At 39.3% G+C, this 22,500-nt stretch overlaps 3 protein-coding genes across 10 annotated transcripts in view; 2 read left to right on the top strand and 1 right to left on the bottom strand.

Moving 5' to 3' along the window:
• Positions 1–7,315, top strand: part of LOC138049581 (D-serine dehydratase-like) — a 53,095-nt gene extending 45,780 nt beyond the window's left edge. The window contains exon 9 of one of the 2 annotated variants that reach the window (XR_011132406.1): positions 1–662. This exon is cut by the window's left edge and continues 2,980 nt beyond it. The gene's annotated coding sequence lies outside the window, so the exon portion shown is untranslated. Of the gene's footprint in view, positions 663–6,568 lie in introns of those variants that run through there. The other variant, XM_068895942.1, reaches the window with a different exon arrangement.
• Positions 1–7,451, bottom strand: part of LOC138049579 (5-hydroxytryptamine receptor 4-like) — a 26,961-nt gene extending 19,510 nt beyond the window's left edge. For 2 of the 6 annotated variants that reach the window (XM_068895926.1, XM_068895929.1), the window contains exon 1: positions 714–858. The gene's annotated coding sequence lies outside the window, so the exon portion shown is untranslated. Of the gene's footprint in view, positions 1–655; positions 859–7,403 lie in introns of those variants that run through there. The other 4 variants (XM_068895935.1, XM_068895930.1, XM_068895934.1 and 1 more) reach the window with 4 other exon arrangements.
• A 1,089-nt stretch (positions 7,452–8,540) lies between these two features.
• LOC138048827 (octopamine receptor beta-2R-like) overlaps positions 8,541–22,500 on the top strand; it is a 22,576-nt gene continuing 8,616 nt past the window's right edge. Inside the window, exons 1-2 of one of the 2 annotated variants that reach the window (XM_068894946.1) lie at positions 8,541–8,700; positions 8,810–8,855. The gene's annotated coding sequence lies outside the window, so the exon portion shown is untranslated. Of the gene's footprint in view, positions 8,701–8,809; positions 8,856–22,088 lie in introns of those variants that run through there. The other variant, XM_068894947.1, reaches the window with a different exon arrangement.

Raw genomic sequence — 22,500 nt, 5'->3', positions numbered from 1 at the left:
TACAACTCAAATTTCAATTTGAACTCTTACAGACCGCCCATCAATTTAACACATGCTAATTAGAAATTTCTCAAGTCCTTTTAGCTTGCAAAGCTAAGTGCTTTTTAAATTCTAAGAACTTTAAACTCGTCAGTGACTTTTCAAACGATTTTCAGCAATGTCAAAAAGATGGACTTGACTCAGCTGTTATTAAAATTATGTTGTAAGAAATAAATTCACGCCCAACCGCTCGATCATAATATGCATTAGTTACGAACGAACTGTTCTGAAGCAAAGTGGTCAATTTAATTTTCTTAGAAAGAGCATTTTCATCTCGGTAGATAGTCGCGAAGGTTTGTTCTTTGGAACTTTTACGTACGTACATGCAAGACAACAACTTTTCCCGCAAAACCTCGCCAAATGTTTTTCCATTTTGCAATTTTCTTTGCGGGTTCAGCAAGGTTAATTGATACTATTAAAATTCAACGAGACAATTCTTGAGAAATGTCATTGATTCCAACACGTACATCAATATTGCGTGCCTGACGACCGCATTTTTACCCTTTAAACATAAATCTCCAGAGTGAAGTGTAGAATTTAAGAGACAACACAGGTACTTAGCTAGAACTATGCTAACAATGCAATGGCAAAACGAGATCCTTGCACAGAAACTTACCGCAGAATGAACAATTACAACTTGAGGGTGTGTTACAGGTGATAAGTCACTTGCATACCTTTTGGAGGGGTTCGATCCAGTTTGCAATGTTCGTATCCTTAAAGTTTACAAGTTAAGACCTAAGAGCCTCTTCAGTACAGCATTCAAGGTGGCGAACGTTATCAAGTCACCAAACAGAGAGCACGTAAAGCTTGAAATAGGTCACCCCTGTGTGGATGCCTGCCATCAAAGGTCAGATATCGCTGATGTGATAGAACCATTCATGTGCAAAAAATCAGTTATTATATCATGATAAACAATGACTGGATTCCGTTTCGTTAGATTCTCAAAATGTCGTCGTTCTTTTGTGTGGAAATTGATGTATTGTAAATCAACTCAAGCCAGTGAAGAGACTCAAGTTCAGTTTCTATTGTTTCTCATTTTAGGTAATTATTGATCGCATCTGTTTCCGCCATTAGCTGAGAATCTGAGGTCAAACCTTAACTTATGTTTTAGGGTTCTATCTTCCTTGCAGCGTATGCCCTTGTAGGGGAAATCTAAGAATTAAATTAATCGATCCTTTCTTTGAGCAGACGACATGCGATTTAGGTTACTTTTGCATTTCCAAACAATTTGGGTAGAAACCGCATAAGTCTCAGATGGAAAGGAAGTCGTCGAAGCCTCATTTTAAGACAATTTTGTTCACATCATGAACACACAAGGCCCATATGTTTCACGTCTGTTGCTTTCGTCTTAAAAAAGTCGATAATCTTTTTAAGTGTGGTCTTATAAGTCTAGAAGATGTTACATTTCATCGTGCTATTTTGCCCCATGATCTATGCGGGCTACCGACTTGTTGCTAACAAGACTATTTAGACCTATTTATGATCACAACGAACCTTAACGCCCCCAAGGTACATTAAACCAGAATAGCAATTGCAAGTGCGCGCGTGTTCCGAGTACATTTCATTATGTTTATAAAAAGATCTGCTGTTCCCTTTTTTTTATTGCCGATGCTGTGCAATCCTTTGACGCCAGGTGATCGTGGTCTGATCGTTCTTTTTCCACTCTTAAAGGAAATCGTCCTCGGTGTGGATCGAAGAGTTTCAGATACGCATAACAGTTGACATGAAATGTGCCTTAAGGTTTGTGCGGTGTCCTTATTTAGACCTATTTGGAGCGTTTCAAGTTTATTTCTTAAAAACAAATTTATGGTTATAATATACACTACACGTGTGTAGCAATGCTTATCTAGGTGTGTAGTGTAATGAAACAAATGAAACAGTAAACGTACAGGACACATATTTAGGATAAAAGCAAACTTATCAATACAAAATGCGATTTCATGTAGACAGTCAACGAACAAAACTTATCTTTTCCAGTCGTTTAATCAGGGAGTTCATCGAGTTCATCCTCCTATTGTAACCGGCTACAGAATTCTGTAAGGAATTCTGGAAACGAGTTGTTTAAAAATCGTCCCTTCAGGTGCGCAAGTAAATACAGTATTTTTGACAGTTTTGTCATATGCCACTTATTTTTCATTTTACTCCTTTATTGAAATTGCACCCGGTGTTTTATAAGTGGAACAGCAGATACCTTATGTTATCCGTGAATAGTTTTACTTAAGTGTCGTTTTGGTGGCAGTCTGCTTGGAGCCGTGCCCATCAGAGGCTTTTATGACGTCCGTCTCAAAATGTCTCATCATGTCCAGAAAAAAGCTAATGAGGGCCGTTGGGAGCGTATTTTTTTTTACAAGGCTGCACGGCCTCAACCAATCCCACGCATAAACTCTGAGCTTTCTATGTCACTGATAAGGTTGGAGCAACGCCTTTGCAATTTTTGAGCAAAGGTGAGAGTCGACAACAGAGTGGACAGCCGAGTGAAATGTTTTTTAAAGTCTTTTATTGTTTAGATTTCAATTTTGGAGCTTTTTAGTTTCAACCCCGCTTTGGACAACGGAAACGAAGAAGGACAGTATTTTTACTAATTTTAAATTTTACGATTTTTGAGAAAAATAGTTTCAATTGACATGTCAAAATTTTTACTTAACACAGCTAGTTTTTTGGCTAGTTGCTGGATAGATGTTTGTCACCGGGAAATGGAAATGCGTAATTGGTTTAAAAAGGAGAAAAATCTCACTTGTACTGAAGAGAGCTTATAAACGATGAGTTCTCTTTTTGTTGCTTTCAACAAAAACAAAAACCTTAGGATGGAGACCTATTATCATTAACTAGGCGACAAGCTAGTTATTTCACCCACGATAAATCTTTAATGAGAGGTTTATTACCAGTACAAATACTTGAGTCCCTTTATGGAAGATAGCATACTAATCAGTAAGAAGTCTTAATCATGAAATTTTAACTTGGAAGTACTCCCCCGTGGTGATTATTCATGATGTCAAAAACTGGACGAAAACATGGTTTCCAAGTGTGTAGTTTCTTTTTTTATCGGCATGTTATTGTTAACTTGAAGTACAGCTTATCAATGCTATCTATTGTAGATTGTTGTGACTCATCACATAGAGGGGGTCCAATTTTTTCAGCTGCTGTCCGTAAATTGCTTCTTTCCGTTTGTGTAATGGAAAAATAATAATTCTCTCATCTGAGATTATTTCCTTACATTCTCACCGCTTTTATGGAAATTTCTTTGCCAATATTGATAACATCCGATAAAAGAGTTAAACATTGATGCTGAATATCTAATTTGCTTAAAGCGTCCTAGTACTGCCTTTTCCACTTTGAAAGGAAGTTAAAACATTTTAAAACGCTGTCCTCTACTCTATATTTCTTAAGGTGAATGGGCTAAGTTAATTTTTCAGAAACATCTAGAAGTTGCAAGTTTCAGTCATTTTTAGATTCCGTTTTCCTTGGTACAGTTTTCAATGAGAGCAAAGCACATTTAAACACATGAACATGGACGCTTGGACATTTTGAGATTTAATGGACGTCACTGAAAGTGATCTGCCACTAAACGAACGACGACGCTCCATTGAAAATAGGGAACTTACGACAGGACGACGACGACGGCTACGCGGAAAACGCCGCAAAACAATGGGCTTAATGAACAAAAGCAAAGGCTCTGCACGCCCTGCACCTGCGTTTTGCATTTTGGTACATTTCTTTGCCGTCGTCGGCCTGACAACGACGTGAATCAGTGACTGAATTTGAGGTTGTGTAAAGGACGTGAGAACCTGACGAAATATTTTTAACTCTCTTCCCAAACAACCACACCGTTCATGCCAATTTTATTCCCGTAATGTTGATAAACACCTTCCATTCCGAACGCCTTGGAGTTATCACGAAATGATTACAATAACGGGAAATAATATTCTTAGACAACGTTCTCGTTGGCGCCGTTTTCGTCCTTTCGTAAGGTCCTTAATATAAAATTTGTGGTCGGTTACAACTGGATATGGGAATGCGAAAGTTAAAAAAGCACTCTAGCAGATGAAGCTGCTGATATAAAAGTTAACAATGATTTTTGAAATGTAAATATGAAAACAATTCATTAGATCGGTTAAAAAGATAACTTCAGAGAGGTACATACTTCGACACGATCTTTGAGGCAGAGAGGGTAGACGAAGAGTGCATCAAAGTAAATGCCCGATTGTAATTTTTTGGGTAAATTCGGAAATATAACAGTTAGTGTAGAGGGAGAATTTCAATTAACGCAATTTAATTATGCAGCTCGTAAAGCAAACAACGTAGGCATGATTGATTACCTCGAAAGGGTCTCTCTCTCTCGGTTGAACAATGATGTACATTTTGCATATGATGAGGGTTTAAAAAACAATGCCAATGGGAGTTCTTTGCTCCGTATAGTCTTGAAAATGGTCCATTTTTTTACAACCACAGCAGGAAGTGGAACTGCATTTTACAGCATTTCAGTCAGAGTTGGAAAACTTAGTACATGAACTGTTCCATCCATTTTCCAATTACTCTAATCTAATGGCTTTCCGAGTTCAACCTCGATCCCCATTTTCAGGTGAGTGTCATAAATTGTATGATTTCTTTTTTTACCTAGAGATAAACATGTGAGATACCTAAATTGATAAGGTGTAATTTTGCTTTCATAATCGAAAGGCATGGCTTCTCAGATCATCTCCTTGCCAGGACGTACCACAAGTTTATGAAAGCTCCATTAACGATGAAAATGCACAAATCCATAATATTTCTGGACGAACAAATTTAATTCCAAAGGTAATGATAATATGAAAGGGAGAGATGCCAGAGGTTATCCCTATACGAAGGTATCCGCCCGGATGTTATTGATCTAGAGTCGATTTTGACGCAGGAGGAAAACCGGAGTACCCTGAGAAAAACCCTCGGAGTCAGATTGAGATCGACTGAAACTCAGCCCGCACAGAACCTCGAGACTAGGGTTGAACCTGGTTCGCAGAGGTGGGAGGCGCGGTTGATAACCACTAAGCCACCCTGACTTGTTACATATAATATTATTGGATAGAATATGGGGTAATAAATGCAAATGCCACCTCTGGCACCATGCTGTCTTTTTTTAATCTACTTTTTATGCCGGCCACCTTGTCTATGTCTTTATCCACCTCCCGCTGAGAGAAACGTTTTAACAGAAATAATTATGCATGGAACTTTCTCAATCCTCATAAAAAAAATAAAACTATTTTAAAACTGCATTTTTAAGCGTCCACTTGGACAATGATGATGATATATTGTGAATCCTGTGGACCTTCATATCAATGTTCATAAACTCTGTTGGATGTCATCAGAACCAATCAAATCAAAAGTCGCTTGTTGCCCTGGTGGAATATTGGTTAATCCAATCATTTGATGATTTGTGACTACAGGAGCATCACGAATGCGGCTGTCCCGTTAAGTGGCGGAAGTCTGAAAAGCGTTCGTTCCCGCCTTGAGGACAAGGGAGGGTCTCTTTTTCAGACTGGCAAAACCCACATCGGCTTGCGTTCTCTTTATTTAACTCCATTTGAGTGCCTGTGGACAGCATTGAACACGTGCACAAAGTGACTTAGGTTGCAGGCTTGTAAAAAATATAAACTGTTTTAAAAGCAGAGCTCATTTATTGTTGATTTATTTGATGATTTAATTACCAAAGGCAGCTGTTAAAATTAATACAATAAGTCACCAGGTCCCCTACAATGGAAATACCGCCCAAAGAGTGATATTAAAGTTGATTATTCCTAGGGGAGCTCCATTCCCAGGTCCATGAACTCACATGCTCAGCCGTAGGTGCTATTATATTATGGGGCGGAGTGGAGATTAAGGCAACTCTCTGTATTGATTCGGCTTTGCCTCACTGGTGGGTCCTAACAAGGATGATTGTTGTTGCTTCGCCCGTTTTCAAGCAACCACCTCATCACCTTATCACGGGTACACTTCATCATTATTATCAATAGTTACAAGGACGAGACGGGCTTTGCATGGGTGCCCAACTTTAAATCGAGTGTTTACAGTTCATGTACATTTCATGGATGTTTCCCTGCAGGATTTGGTGTAAACACAAAAATGAAATGAAACTTCACAATGATGCGAGTTGATTTTGTGTTATCACAGGGAACCTTTTAGGGCCCGGGTTTTAGGCGTTTCGTTTATTGCAATCCTTTGCAACAGTTCACTTTGAGCAAAGTATATATAATGACTTTCGCAGAAGCGATACTAGTACATTTAACAATAGAGAAAGAAAAACTCGCTGGAATGAATGCAGGTGTTCCAAGTTCAAACCCGGTTTGACAACTGACGGGATTTTTCTTTGATGTCCGAGTCCCGAATCCAATTCCACGTCGCTTTAAAAACAGCTGGCGGTTGTCTTCTTACAGCTTAGATGGGTGTCGGCACTGGCTGTTCTCTTCACTTGCATGTCTTATTTCTATGCACAGCTCCCACCACAAGAAGGAAGCGTTTAAGGGGCTTTTGCACGCTATTTTCATTTGTTCTTTCACAGTTCTTGAAGACGTCTTGAAACTGATGAAGTGGCCTTGCTCCCAGGAGCCTCCTATGGCCCAGTGGTAGAACATCAGAACAAGTGATCGCAAGGTTCGTGGATTCGACTCCGGAAAAAGGAGCACCCGCGCTTTTACCGACTATCCTCGAGTCAAAATACATTGTTCGTGGTTAGTCTTACGAAGCTCGTTTCATTCCGACGAAGGGACTCATCAGAAACCTTTCTGCTTGGCAAACTCGTTGGGCATCACACGCCCAAAGCCCCGTTCGCTAACAAAATGATGACAGCAATCTAGTCTTATAAGGATTCCAGACCGCGCAAGAGAGCCATAATACATTAAACGACTGTCTAAGATCGTGTCCTGTTTTCGTTTGTTACGGATTGTCAGGATGAAAGTGTATGGATTGCACTTTAAAAATGGATGACTCCTCTTGCAAAAAACATTGTCGCATGTCTTCTCCTGGTTCTCAAGAATGTTTGTAAGCGTGAACGTTTTGACATAGACCACTAAAATAGTACCGAATAGTCCTCTTTGCATTCTTCCCGAAATCGGGAAGGACACCTACATTATTTACCGGCCGGCGTTATCTTTGTCAGTTACTTCATCAAGAAACTACATGATTTTACATTTTAAAGATCTCATTTTTAGCGAAAAGTACTGAGGCTATGACTTTCGAGGTAACTGAAGCGATAATTTCCCTTGAAGGTACCGAATTGTGATTGTTTCTATTTCCTGCATTGGAAATTAAGAAACCGGTAATTTAAGAGATTCTCTGCAACTCTGTTACCATGTCAATGTTAAGGTTTTTAAAATTAAAAGCATTGGCAAACATACCTTTGTAGTCCTTCTGTCCCATTTAGGTTGCAGTACATGATAAGGAGAAGTTTGCTTTAATTCCCTTGGTTTATTTCTTTCTTACACCGGTCATTTAGCACAAAACTGTGGCAAACTTCCATCAGACATCGACGCCCACTTCAAACTCCGATGCAGTGATGAATGTTCCCCGTTTTTGTTTTTGTTTTCAAAGTTCGAGAACGTTCATGGTAGTTTCATTGTATGCAGCTGTGTGCACACGACTCAAACGAGTCCGGCCGGGCCGATTTACTGCCTTCTGTTTGCCGATGCTTTGTCGTGGATGCAATCAGCAGATAAGGTCGTAAATCCGTTTACTTGTATCAATAAAACGAATTAAATCCTTTATCTCGTTTATTAGTTCGCATCTTCCAGATGTTTTGCCGTACTTCCATTTCAAACTGAAGCCATACGTCATAGCCGATCTCTTTTCACAAGGCGTTGGGCAATTTTTTGGTGCAAAAACACGGAACATGAAAACATTCACAAAGAACATGAAGTGACAGCTAAAAAACTGACCGTTTGCTTCGAGCGACCTATTGAATTATGTGTTTATAGCTCTGACGCAACAGGAGATGGTTTACAATTCTCAGAAAGACATGCATGAACCGGAATACATTCCATTAAATTTTTTACAATGTAACTTTTTGTTAAATTGACGAATAACTTTTAGTGGCGATTTTTAGGTCAAAGCTCATATGATTCGGAATAACTGGCCTTAGGAAGAAATATATTCTAACGATCAGCTGACGAATCGAGTCGAGAGCATTCTTCGCCATCTTGTACTTCAGTTCTTCATTCCGGCGTCAGTTTCCAGGTTTCTAGGTTTCGTGACAAATTTTGGCGATTCCTTTTTGACATCGCGAAAAACACCGAAATTAGATGCCGAGAAAAGGAAATCAATTACTGCAATAACAAAGTCAAATCCATTACTTTCGTACGAAAAGAAGTAACTAATCGGTTTTTTCAATTATTTTGACAATTTTAATATAGCCGTTTAATTTCCTTTGTAGCCGTCAGTAATGGCAGACGAGGCTATTTCTCTATTGCCGTTAATTTAAGTGGTCATCTCAGCGGTAGATTTTCGGTCAACAGATCAGTCGGCGAATTTACGCGGCTTGTCTGTCATGTTGTCAAATAACTTCCCAGGAATCAGCCAGAATTGAAGCAAATTAGCCTACATTTTGCATTTACAAAGTTCTTCAGGGAGTGAGGTTTGAACACGTTGGTTCCTTCCCGCAAACGAAAACTGTCACAACATAGTATATTAACTTGAGACGTAAGTTACCATAAACTGATTTTACAAGAACATTGTGTTTTTTTCACGTCACTTCGTTGTGGTGTTATCAAGCGGCAACATCGTCATCTTCATTTATCCCACTTTGCAGGATCAAGCACGTTGATCAGCTGCCTTCACAATATCGCCCGCTACATGTAAGTACATACTATTGCTTATAATAGGGAACGTGTTCGTCCTCCTCCGCGACAGTGGAATTCTCTCCAAGAACACCTGAGAATTTAAACCTTGTGGCGCTCGGCTTATCGAAATAGCTCGATCTATGTGTCAAACATGAGGTAGAAATAGTGTACTGGCCTTCAAGCTGTGTCTAGTATACAATCGATTTTAGTTTGCAACCCTCGCTATAAGTGCACGTTTCGTTCAACTAACTTCGACCTTCGAAAACCGTCTAATCGAAAGATTTGTATTTTTAATACTATTCGAAGTGAAATGTATGGAAATAACCTCTATTAAAGAAATCGAAAGGATGAACTAACGTTCCCGGTTCACCGGTTAAATCGAGGTTCTCGCACACAAACTTGAGCTGCAACGCCTATTATTTACAAAACTTAAAAGTTCATTTAGGTGGGTGTCAGCAAAGTTCGAAATTTGCTGCCGTGGCTAAAAGGATTTGATTTCATCGTAAAATCACTTTGTCGGCTTTTAATCTAAACACTATACAAAAAACAAATTTTTAATAAAGCAAAGATATCCATTTGGTGCAGAAGCTCAGATCATATGACGGAGCTAAAAAGACCCATTAATTGAGCGATTATTTAGGGTAAAATATGTAACTTCAGCTTCAGGGAAGGACAACGAAGTTCCAACGAAGTTCCAAACTCTGAGAGAGTTACTGTACCATCAACTTGCTTCGGTACCTATCTGTTCGAAATAATAAAATTTAAATGGTTGGTGTCTTGCTAATTTATTAAAGCAGATATGAGGAGTTAAAGGAAATTGAGAGATATTTATCAGATGTTTCTTACGCAGGTAAGCGACTGTAGCGAAAAAAAAGGAGAAAAAGTTTGATTCAAAAAGGGGATCGGAAGAAATCGGATGAAATCGAATGATAGGGCTTTTTCGTACGCAGCCCAAATCTGAGTTTTTAGGAAGGAAGAAAGTAGTTGATGTTATGAAATCTGTGTGGCCTTAACTAGTTTTAACTGAACGTCTATATAAGACGATCGTCTGTCGGAAAGGAAGCTGAATTTCTAGCAAGATCTATTGTAACGCTTTGTGCCTTCACAACTGGACAAAGTGAGTAGAGCTAGATATGAAGTTCAAAGTTGAGGTCTATTAAAGCCGCAAGGACTTTTTCCTCGTTTCGCGGTAACTGATGGCGGCAAAGTCCTCTTGCGCTTTTAATGAATGATCTCAGTAAGGTTCTATTTTAAGTTTTTGTTTTTTGCGATAGTACGGCTTAAGAAAAGATAGATTTTTAATTGTCTCTTTGGATGACTCGGTTCATATCTAATTGTCTGACTTGTGTGCAACATGTTAAATTGATTTGATTGATTTCGATAGTTTCTCGAAACAACGATCACATCGAGTGCTTTTATCAAGACCATTTGATTTATTTCGATAATGAGCCAGGTTGAGTTTCTCGAAACAGCTATCGTATGGAATACTTTTTTCAAGACCATCAAATGTGCATACGCAAAAATTGTGAGGAAAAGACCAGATCTGACCATATCAAGAACTTCCACGTGCACCGCTTTTCAGAGGATTATTTTTGAAATTTTTTTGTTAACTTTCAAAGCGTTACTGAAATAACTTCAATTCCAAGTTGTAACAGTGATTTCAAGTGGTAAAAGTTACACATTCGTAAGTATGCTATCTACCATCCAATAGGAATGAACAAGTTAGTAAATAAATACCTTGAAGTAAGTTTTTAATGCGTTTGTTCCCCTAAACGTTGGAATGACCTTTTCAGTTGATCTATAGTTTAAGTGCCAGTTCTTTTCAGATAAATCCGGAAGCTTAAATCAGTTTTAAGAAGTCAGTTTTATTCATAATAGTTGTTAGAACTTTCTTATATTGTTAGTGAAGTCGCTGCTTGCTTTTTACCGTTCATTGAAAAAAGGCAATATAGAGCTTTAGGACGGGGCCTCTTTTTATAATGTTTATTATTATTATTATTATTATTATTATTATTATTATTATTATTATTATTATTATTATTATTATTATAGACTTGCCACAAGTCGACCTCACGATAATCCCAGGAGAAAATGTTTTAGCGAGCGAATCGTGATTTTTCGTACGCGAAGTTCCGCGCGTATCTAGACGAAGGACTTTTCGAAAGTCTATTATTATTATTATTTCCTACTTTAGCCAATAAATATGCAAATCTCTGTACAAGTTTCATATAATTTGGCCCTATTCGTTCCTCTTCCTTTGAGAAATCTTCCAAAATATATCCTTGATATTAATTGAGAATCTTGTCATGTGATGTGATGGGTGACTTCAATTTCCGCTACGTGGACTGGGAAACGGTTACCAACAGGAATGGCGGGGAGCTCTGTGATTCTGAAGGACTAGTTCTAGTCGACATACTGCGTGATTTTTACATGGAACAACTGATCACCTTTCTTACACGTGAAGAAAAGACCTTGGATCTCTTGATGACCAATCGACCGGGACATGCATCAAATATTAGATCACCAGCTAAGTTCAGCGATCACGATGCGATTGGCTGTTCACTCGCCTGTGCTACTCCAGCTCAACGCAAACCACGCCGTAAAGTTTACCTGTACGCCAAAGCGGACTTTGACAAAATGCGCACTGACATGACTCAACACAAAGATGACTTTTTTCAATCCAGCTCTGTTGAGGAGGACTGGTCAGCATTTAAGAATTGTTTGCTGAATTCGATCGAGAGGAACATTCCGTCAAAGTATGTCAGCGGCCGTGATAAGTTGCCTTGGTTATCGCCGTATTTACGTCGTCTAGTTCGCCGGAAACACCGCCTTCACGCAAAATTCAAAAGTACAGGCAGTGCGAGGCTTCGCCACAAATGGCGCATGGTGAGAAGGAAATTGAACTCGTGTCTCCGTGTTGCACGTAACAACTATATTAATAGCGTTATCGGGGATGTCAAATCAAATCCCAAGTCGTTTTGGAAACTCATCGCTTCTCAACGTAAGGACAGCCAGTCTATGCCACCTCTTCAATCACAGAATGGCCATCTCGCTGAATCTGACCCTGAGAAGGCTTCGACTCTAAACCAGCAATTTTGGGATAATTTCTCATCTGAGGACATTGTATGAATCCCGCTTTTAAAGCGAAAGTTCTCCAATATGCCAAACATCCAAATCACTGAGGGTGGGGTCTTCAAATTACTTGCTAGCCTTAAGCCATCTAAGGCTGCTGGTCCCGATGGCCTACACCCCATAGTCCTTAAGGAACTGGCACCAGTCATCTCACCAACCTTGGCGTTCATTTTTCAGAAGTCCCTCGACAATGGTTCTTTGCCTAATGACTGGTGCGACGCAAACGTCTGCCCGCTCTTTAAAAAGGGCGACAGATCTCTTGCAATTAATTATCGACCTATCTCGCTGACCTGCATAGTCTGCAAAATTCTCGAACACATCATCTGCTCCAGCATCATGGCCCACATAGACGCCAACAATATATTGTCTGATCGCCAACATGCATTTAGGAAATCACACAGTTGTACGACACAGTTATGCCATGTGATTAATGACTGGGCGTTTAATATAGATCGTGGGTTTCAAACGGATGCCTTTATAATTGATTTTGCCAAGGCTTTTGACAAAGTGCCGCACGAGAGACTCAAGTCGAAATTGTTTAGCTAGGGCATCAGCGGGCGTACCCTTTCAGGGATAGACTCCTTCCTCTGTCAACGAAGACAGCGAGTGGTCGTCAATGGGTCTGTTTCTGAATGGTCATGTGTTACATCTGGTGTACCCCAGGGAACAGTCCTAGGGCCCATTCTCTTCAATCTGTTCATTAATGATATCGTGGAGGTTGTAAGCCCAGGTACAGAGATTCGTCTCTTCGCCGATGATTGCATCTGCTACAGGAAAGTGAGCTCCATAGTAGACAGCGAGATGTTGCAGCAAGACATCGATCGGCTGGCTGTGTGGGCTGATACCTGGTTGATGGACTTTTCCCCGTCGAAATGTAAAACCATGCGGGTCTCCACAAAGACACGTAACAACATCCTGCACCTGTACCACCTCAAGGGTGCGGCCCTTGATTCTGTAAAGGAAGTAAAGTATTTAGGCATAACCATCACTCACCATCTTCGCTGGAATAAGCACGTCGCTGACGTCACCCGTAAGGCCAATCAAATCTTGGGCTTGCTGAGGAGAAACCTGTATTTCTGCGATCAAAATACTAAGGAGGCAGCTTATGTAGGCCTTGTACGACCCATCCTGGAGTACGCCAGCGCCATCTGGGACCCTCCAACTCAAAACCTAATCCAGGAACTCGAGAAAGTCCAGCGTCGGGCTGTGCGGTTTGTTACATCAGATTATTTTAATTATGAAGAGGGAACAATTACACGTCACCTATTGAAACTGGGCTGGAAACCCCTAAGAGACCGCAGAGATGCAGCCACCTTATGTCTTTTCAACCAAGGACTTAACCAACTGGCGAACATTCCAACAAAGAATCTATCCCAACCCTCAAGACATTCCCGCCATATGCATAATAAACACTTTAACGTTCCTTTTGCTAGAACCAATATTTTCAAATTTAGTTTCTTGCCTAGAGCAATTAGGCTGTGGAATAGATTACCTTCTTTTGCAGTAAATTCTAATTTAGACATCGCGGCTTTCGAGGTCCTAATCAAGGAAATGTAATTCTTATGCGCTGTGCATATATATACAAACTTGTAGGTTGCATTTATCATTAAAGTGAAGTGAAGTGAATTCCATTTTCACATAGGTTGCGAAAAGAATTTAGCTAACAAAGTTTGGTGGCTAAAAATGAAAACGTCACTTTTCTTTTAATCAGTCCTGCCATTATCTTTCTAGTGATGGTTTTGCTTTCCCATAATACTGTCTTTTGCATTTCTTTAGTTATTCGTTCAGTTGTTTTCTCATCGAATAGTTCTCGTAGGTCTCGTTTTAATTCTCGCATTTCTCCACCACAGCATCCTATGATCGCTGGTATTACTCTCACTTTATATCCTTGTTGTTATTATTATTATTATTATTGTTATTATTATTATTATTGTTGTTATTATTGTTATTATTATTGTTATTATTATTGTTATTGTTGTTATCATCTTTTTCATGAGTAGTTTTGGGTGTCTCACTACCATGTTTCCTCCGGAACCTAAGAGTAGAAAGGGCACTTTGCAACAGAAGTTAGTTTGTGTACTGTGACATTGTATATCGTAATCTTTTCCTCTTGGTCATTGTAGAGATAAAGTCTTTTGTAAAATATGAGCAGTGCCCATAAAGGTTATTTTTTGACGTTCTGCCATATTTATGTTTCCTGGTATTTTGTTCACATGTTGCTCAGTTCCTATCTCAATCATCCCCAGGGTTCCTACTACTACAGCTACTATGTTCGTCTTGCGTTTCCACATTTTAGTTACTTCGATTTCAAGGTCCTTGTAATGAGTCAACTTCTGAAACTCTTTCCTTGAGAGGTTTGAGTCTTGTGGGCATGTCATATCTATCAGTGGGCATGTTTCCTGTTAGAAATCTTTAATAACGATATCTAGTGTATTCGCATCTATTTTGCGATCAGTTTATTATTATTATTATTATTATTATTATTATTATTATTATTATTATTATTACAGTGTATTAGTTTTTCGACCAAACAGCCATGTGGAAGCCCTGTGTCCTTGAACTTGTGGCAATTCCATAAAAAAAGGAAAAACAAGCTGAATGAAATGATAATATCTTAAAAAAACGCTTTCTCCAGTATTCAATCCTGAGAGCCCTGAAGGAATTTTTTTTTTTTTTTTTTTTTTGGGGGGGGGGGGGGGGGGGTTACAATCCCATTTCCCACCGGAAATTTTGGCAAAATCCCAGTCCCAGTTGGATTTTTATCAGAAATCCCCGTCAATAAGAAATGTTATTTATATATAGTCGCCCTTTGTGCGTACCGTATATCAGACGCGGCTAATGCGCGCTGCTTGTTACCACTAAGTTAAGCCTGATACTGCAGCTCGAGGACATAGGATTTCGAACCACATCGGTCCAGTGATATTCATGCGCTTAAGTGACATATGGAAGCAAAGTTAAGTTGCTTCTCTCCTGTCTAACTCTTAAATAACTATCGTTTGTTAATGCGCACGGTTGGTTAGAATATGGTGTGAAAGGTTCGTTTCAACTACCTGAAGAAACAAGCAGAGTTTCATCGGTTTTTTCAGGTTGTTTAAAAGCCTGAGAATCGTTCACCGCATTTCTTTGAGATTTATGCTGCCAACACTGGTCCATACGTTCGAGATTATATCGCTAAGAATATGTCTAGCTCACCACTACATCCCAGATTGTAAAACCTCAGCCTTTCTGCCAGTAAAAGGCCTGATTCTACCAAACCTCGAGGGTCGAATTAAAGGGTCCAGGGAAGCATCGACAAAAGCATCGCCTTCTGCAGAATCATTGCCACCTTCATCATCATCATCATCATGATCGACACTAAAACTGTCCTTTTGATTCCTCTGCTGCAATTGGAGATCCTCGGAACGCTGTGCTTCCAACTCACACTCCATTTCGCCATCGGGATTTTAATTAGCCTCGTTATGTTCGGTGGAGAGGTCAACGTTGTTTCACATAGGAGGCGGCGTGGTCGAGTGGTTAGGGCGTTGGGTTTGCATGCGGCTGCTCCGGGTTCAAATCCCGTTCTAACCTCTGGTTAGGATTTGTTTCCGGTTTTCCTGGAGTCAACTCTACCACGCTTTGTAAATAGCCAACTGGTTGCCTCCTGCCAGTTGGGGTTCTTAATAATGTTTCTGTTAAGTTTGAATTGTTTCTTTCACATTGTGAAAAGTGGGGTGCCTGTAAACTAGCTTGATAGCATTTACATTCATACAGGTTTATAGGTAGTGTGACTGCTCTGTCCGTGGTATTATCCTGTCTGATGTTTCTCTGTCTCACACACTTCCCATGACGTTTTGCCCACGATCTCGTCTGGGCTTCTTCGTTTCTGGATACTGTTTATGGTATAGGTTTAGGAATTCTGATCGGTGGTACAGACACAGCACTAGATGTTGGAAGCTTGGAAGGGGATTTGGAGTGTGTGTAGTAATGCGCTGCCCATTTTGATACACGCTTCACAGCCTTTTCAATCGAACAACCAAAAGTAAGGGCACACTCATACATCGTGAACGTGTTAAAACGCTTAAAGTGAGTCACAGCATTTTGACTCTCAATGAGAAGCTTCAACAAAGATTCCAAATTGAGCTTTAGCCCAGAGCCCGGTGGTTTTCATGAAAGGTCCTTAACGTTTGCATCCAGAGTTTCACGAGATCTCTTTAGAATCTCCAAGGATTTCAACCATTTGATTGAAACTGTTCCTTGAGGGCCATCTGTAGTCGAGTTGTCCTTCAAGGACTGCAACTCTTTGAATCCTTTCTTTTTTATGCAATCCTCCATTCCAGTCTTAGACGGATTGTTTTCGATAGTTCTCTTGTTGTTCCGTGATTCTAGGGAGATCTCTAGTCAACAATTCTCTTTTTGTATTGCATGCAATATTATTCGTTTAATATATTTTAATATATTTAAATGTTTGATTTTCAGCAATGACAGGTCGCTTATTTTTGGTGGTTTGAGCTATATAATAAGAGTTTCGTGAAGTATACACTGAGAACCAGGCACACATATATGGAGGGCACGCATAAATACTTAGAAAATCCATACTCTCGGGCGCCAGAGTATTCCTGCTCGCAGGTAGCTATAGTTCTGTGAATAATATAATAAAACAACAAATATGAAGAAAAACCGATCAAAAGAGCATTTTAAAACGCGGAAAAAACTGGAAATCGACTGATATTACCTCATTTCCATTCCCATTTTTGAGAACTTCGTTTCTCATTCCCAGTGGTCAAATTCCGCTCCCAGAAACCTCCAATCTCATTTCCCAGCTTAAGAATAGGTCACTCCTAGTTGCCATTTACCCCTTCAGGACCATCAATCCTAACACCCAGTCTCGACACAGTTTTTTTGTATTTTTAAGGGAATATACTGAAAGGTTAGCGTCTTGTCTTTTTTCTGCAAGGCGTACTCTTATGTAAAGGACTAAGTCATTTCGAACTTCTAATTAGTGAAAGGTGCCAACAAGTTGTGCTTATAACTATTTCCAGTTGCACGCGCACAAAACAAACACCCTGAAAAAGCGAGACAATGTCAAATGAATCTCCCATTATTTTCAGCCTCAATTTTTACCCACGACCAGCGACTGTTTATAGAAATTATGCACGCAGTGTCGTTCGACATTCAGACGCACCTTCAGGAAATATCCAAAGTATGAAAACGATGAAAACGGCCCTTTACGACGTTAATACACCAGTCTCCTTAAATGTGTTTTGCAGATCGGCAGTAATTGATAATATTAATTCTGTATAGCCCGCTGATCTCCCAGCAAGCAAGCGGAATACTATATCTCGAAATTATGTGTAGAGCTTTCGACTTGTGTTAATATCTTTTCCTTTGTGCAAAATTGTGACTTATATGAGACAAAACCGGAACTTGACAGCAACCTACACAATAAACTAATGGTGCTAAAAATACTGCGATCCAAGAAGGTAGACGCTTAACTTGAGTGTAATCTACATCTGCATGTTCCAGCACTCGGCAAAATCCCTTTTTGACTTATGGCTGTTGCTGCTTAGGTGACCTCATACACTATAAGCCCTTTTAGAGACATCACGCCTAGCTGGCAAGAGAGAACAGGACAGCCCGCTGACAACACCGGGGACTCCATCCCCTCCTCTTCTCGAACCATTTGCAGATAAAATAACAAAGGCAACATTTTCTCCTCAGTTATTTTAATTAAGATCCTGAGTGTTGATCAGTCAGCCCGGGGTTCGAACCCGCAACCTCGTGCATGACAGCTCGGTACTCAACCAACTAATTTACTTAGCCTCCGGTGCGCGGTATAAACATTTGTCTTCCAGTTTGTGACCTTACCGAGGGTTTACGGTAGGGTTGAACTCTGATATTCGCAATACCTTACTCGTTCGAATGCAAAGATAATACCTTTATCTTGTCATTTTTTTTCTTTTTGTCTTCTTTCTTGCAAAAAAAATTATTGTTTCCTTTATATAAATTTAGTCAAAATTCAATATTTAAACTTTTTCCCTCTTCCGCGTAATTTTCTTTTGTTGTTATTTTCCTAAAAACTTTGTAAGTCTTTTGGTTTCGTATGTGTGTCCCTTGTCAACTAACAAGTATTGTATATCCGCTTATTTATACATTTTGGGGCTAAATAAAGAACGGAACAGTGAGCACGGACTTTTTGTTAATGAATGTTTTGATTCATCTCACTTATAGACATTTATGAAGGAAATAGTTGTTAAAAATTGCGATGTAAAATAGACTTCGTCTAATATACATGTAAATAGCCCGCCGGGTCATTAAAATTTATGCCAACTGTGAACAGATTTTTCAGCAAGAGCTAACAGCACAAAGCAAGTGTTTATAATAGAGAAGAGAAAACAACCAACTTCATCAGTCCAGGTAGTCTTGTCGGCCACATTAACTTGTTCGTTTAGATTTGATTCACTTCAGCCTTGCAAGGCCTTTATACGAGGAAAACGTAATTGGCTTGGCGCCGGGTTAGCTCTGTGTATTCAAAATTTCGTTGAAAGAGGTCAAATAAATCTGTTGCTCTCCCATCGGTCAAGAGTGTATTTTTTTTTTATTTTCGAAAGAAAAAAACGCTAACGGGAAATGATCCCATAACCTTTCCGTGTTTACCGGACTTGGAGTTTTTGCAGTCATTTCCCTTTTTGCCTAAAATATTGAATACATATGTAATAATAGTAGGAGTGAAAGACTTCCTAGACAAGTAACGCAATTGGATTTGTTAACAATCTTCATAAACAAGTCATTAACAAGTTATAGGATCAATCTTATCAAGTGATTGGCTTAGACGTATACTGTCACGTGTACTGAGAATCACGTGACGAAACGCCCCGGGGATCATTGGGAGCGCGTACCCATTTTGGAGCCCAACAATGAATTTCCATGTACTCTCTATGATTCTTCTTTAAAACCTGTCGTATTCTTGCATGGCATGCCTAGTTGGCCTAAGTTGGTCCCCACTACTGTAGCTATCGTCCTTGTGATGGTGTCGTGTTCCAAAGTCACGGAACTGTTGAATCCTGAAAGCTCATTGAGGTCTCCATTGTTTTCCGACATCGAATTGTCCACTTTTTCGCTCTGCGCGATTTAATGCGATTCACTACAATTTTTGTTTTTGCTAACCTCGTCTCAAAAGGAAGTAAAAATTGATTCCCAATTCGCTTTGACCATATCTCTGAATATACTGCTTGGATCGAACACAAACCCATTCCGGCTTTGTGCATTTTTTGTCTTCTCTATAAAAGGGCAAATGACTTGTGATCTGAGTATTTTCAACTTTTTTAAATCGTGGCCACGACAAATTTCAAATATGAAGTGAGGAAGAAATACAGCAATAAAACGAGACAAAAGTTGAAATTAATTATTGAAAGTAATTGTTACTCATTTGTGTTTGAGGTATTTGACTTATAATTAAACTAGTAAGGTTATACTCGTATTTAGTTTGGTTCATTTTCAGCGGTGAGGTATAACAAAACACTTAATGACTGGTCCCACGGGAAACATTGAGTTTCGTTTTCCCTCGACCCTCAAGCGAATTGAGGATCTCGGGGAAACAAACTCACTTTTCCCTTGAGACCAATCATTAAGTGTTTACTGTGTCATGCCCAAGAAAGCGCAATATAGCACAGACAGTGCAGACGGAATTTGCACAAAAGTCTGATAACTTGACCTGAGTTCCATCTGACTGAAACAGTGTGGGTCATCTAATGAATGAACAAAGCAGCTAAATAGGGACGATTTGGGGCTTACTTTTAGGGCGGCAGACAAGTTTGCGACGTATAGGTGAGCTACGTTCAGGCAGGCGACGTTTAGGTGTGCAACTGATACAGGTGTGAAACGTTCTCACTGGCCAAAGTAGTTGTGAATTTGATTATTTCGTTTGAGAAAACTGACGTGCTTCAGAATGGCCGTGTTTTCACGGGTAAGAATAAATGAGGAGAGAACAGACAATATTATTATTATTATTATTATTATTATTATTATTATTATTATTATTATTATTATTATTATTATTATTATTATTATTATTAAGGGACTAATTACAGCGGCACAAGACCAAGCTCTCCTTACTAAAACATACCAGCATCACATTATCAAAGATGGCACTGATCCTCATTGCCGCCTTTGTAATATATCCCAGGAAACCATAGACCACATTATATCAGGTTGCCCAGAACTCGCAAAGACAGAATATATCCACCGGCACAATAAGGTCGCAACCCTCCTCCACTGGAATATCTGCAGGGAATACAGTGTGGACACTGTAGACAAGTGGTATGAACACGATCCTAAAACAGCAGTAGAAAAAGATGACATCACTATCCTCTATGACATGCCGATCCAGACAGATAGAAAAATAACATCAAACCGACCAGACATCGTGATCAAGAATAAGCGGGAAAACAAATGTACCCTTATTGACGTAGCCATACCATCTGATAAAAAAAACCTCTATTAAAGTGTCAAGTAAACTGTCCAAATACAAAGACCTGGAAATAGAAATAACCCGCATGTCGCAGATGTGCCCTTGGAGTTATTAAGAAAGGCACAGAAAAACATCTCCGCGAAATCCCAGGCAATCACAACCTACAGGAAATCCAAAAAACAGCACTTCTGGGAACAGCACACATTCTGAGAAAGGTTCTCTCAATCAAGTAAATCGAACAAACACTCCTCTAGTGCCTTAGAACCATGGTTTGGTTCTGGCCCTAGTAGGGAAAATGTAGACAAATCGAAGAACAACAACAACAACAATAACAATAATAATAAAAATAATAATAATAATGATAATAATAATAGCGCGCCTGTTCTATTTCCGATTTGAAATTGCCAACTCGCTTAAGCTACCTGGTCTGGTGGCTTAAATTTAATGAGAATTCTTTTGAAATTTGCCGAGTCGCTTAACTTTAAGCGAGTTGGGAAAAGAACTGTTTTCACGGAATTTTCGGTGGTCGCTCGCTAAGCGACCTGAAAAACCGCTCGTGAAAACAAGGCCAATAAACAGAGATAAGAACAAAGTAGTTGATGACCAAAAAATTCGGTTGATTAATTTGTATGCAGAGGAGACACTTAGATTTACTTGAAAAGTGGCCAAAGTAAATGGAAAAAGAGATTGTTTTGAGGAAAGAAAGTAAGTAGAGAAAGACCATGAATATATTGGGAAAACGGAAAAAATGAAGGTCTGAGTAAATCAGGTTCTTTGGGATTAGCAAGGAGATATTTTCCAAGCTGTCAACAACAGAAGTGTTTCTTTTAATAATCTTTGTCTCCATGCAACTATTCGTTTTAACTCTCCGGCCACAAATTAGCACACCTTGAGTGTGCGACCGGAAAGCAAGTTATATGTTCGCAGGAAAGGTGACGCCGAAAATGTCCTGTTGTAAAAGTGCGACAGCTATCAAAGATGGAGAAGGGGCGATTTTACAAACCACAACGAGAGGGGTTGCAATTTGCGTACCTTGAAACGAAAACCGAAGAGCTTTGGCTGGTCACAAAAGACGCATTTTGTCGAAGGACCAAAAACATGTGCAGTTGGTGATAATGGCGGGAAACTAGTGTGAACAATGTTCTACATTAAACCAATCAGCAAGCGAATAATTGCTTAACTAAAATTATTACTTTCCAGATATGAATGAAAACAAATTCAATGAATTTTTACGCTTGAAAATATAAGAATATTGATTGCCCGAAGACGAAGTAAATGTAATTTGAGTGGAATTGCATGCATTCAAAGCAGCCAGGGCTTTAACGCCATTCAACAAGAGAAGAAAAAGAATAAGCTGAGAGGACGTAAGTGTCAAATGTTTCTTTGCCTAAATTCAAAGTGCTTTGCAGGAAACGTAATGCTAATCCTTTCTGTCTTGATTAGGTGGTCAGGCGATAAAATTTGCACCTTAATTTCTCAAATTAACGCGACAAAAATAATTGGACAAGGTTATTTGTGAACGAAACTCGACCGAAATTGTGCCAATAGTTTAATAACAGGAAGTATATGACACATTGATATATTGGATTAAAACGTGTTTTGGAGAAACTTAAAAAACTGACGAGGATTTAATTTCGACAATCTTAAAATTCTATTAGATGCTTCGGACGGAAATGTTCTCACTTTTGATGAGAGATTAGTATCTGAAAGCTTAGAAAAGGTTAATGAATATTCTCAAGTTCATAGCATTTTATTTTATCATTGCGGTGGAAAATCCTCAATCTTGCATTTAGCAAACTGCTTTCCAACAAGCCAGACTGTCGAAGTGCTGCTTCCTGACTTTGTCACCGAGAATCACAGATGAAGACCGACATTTGAAGTATTTTCAATCCCCCGAAAATCGGATTTCCAGTTGAAGGGCAGCAAAGGTGAGATAATGAGCGATGGGCGATGTATGAACACCTTGAAATTCGTCATGGCATTCTGACAACTTCATATTGGTGCATGTACACGCGTACAGTTGATTAACAGAGTTTAACTTTCGCTCATTGTCGCAAAGTTATACTCTCTTCGACTAGCACA

This window comes from Montipora capricornis, chromosome 5 (assembly GCF_036669925.1).
Source record: "Montipora capricornis isolate CH-2021 chromosome 5, ASM3666992v2, whole genome shotgun sequence".
Classification (NCBI taxonomy): domain Eukaryota; kingdom Metazoa; phylum Cnidaria; class Anthozoa; order Scleractinia; family Acroporidae; genus Montipora; species Montipora capricornis.
Note: the sequence above shows the minus strand (reverse complement) of the source record. Positions and strands in the feature narration are given on the sequence as shown.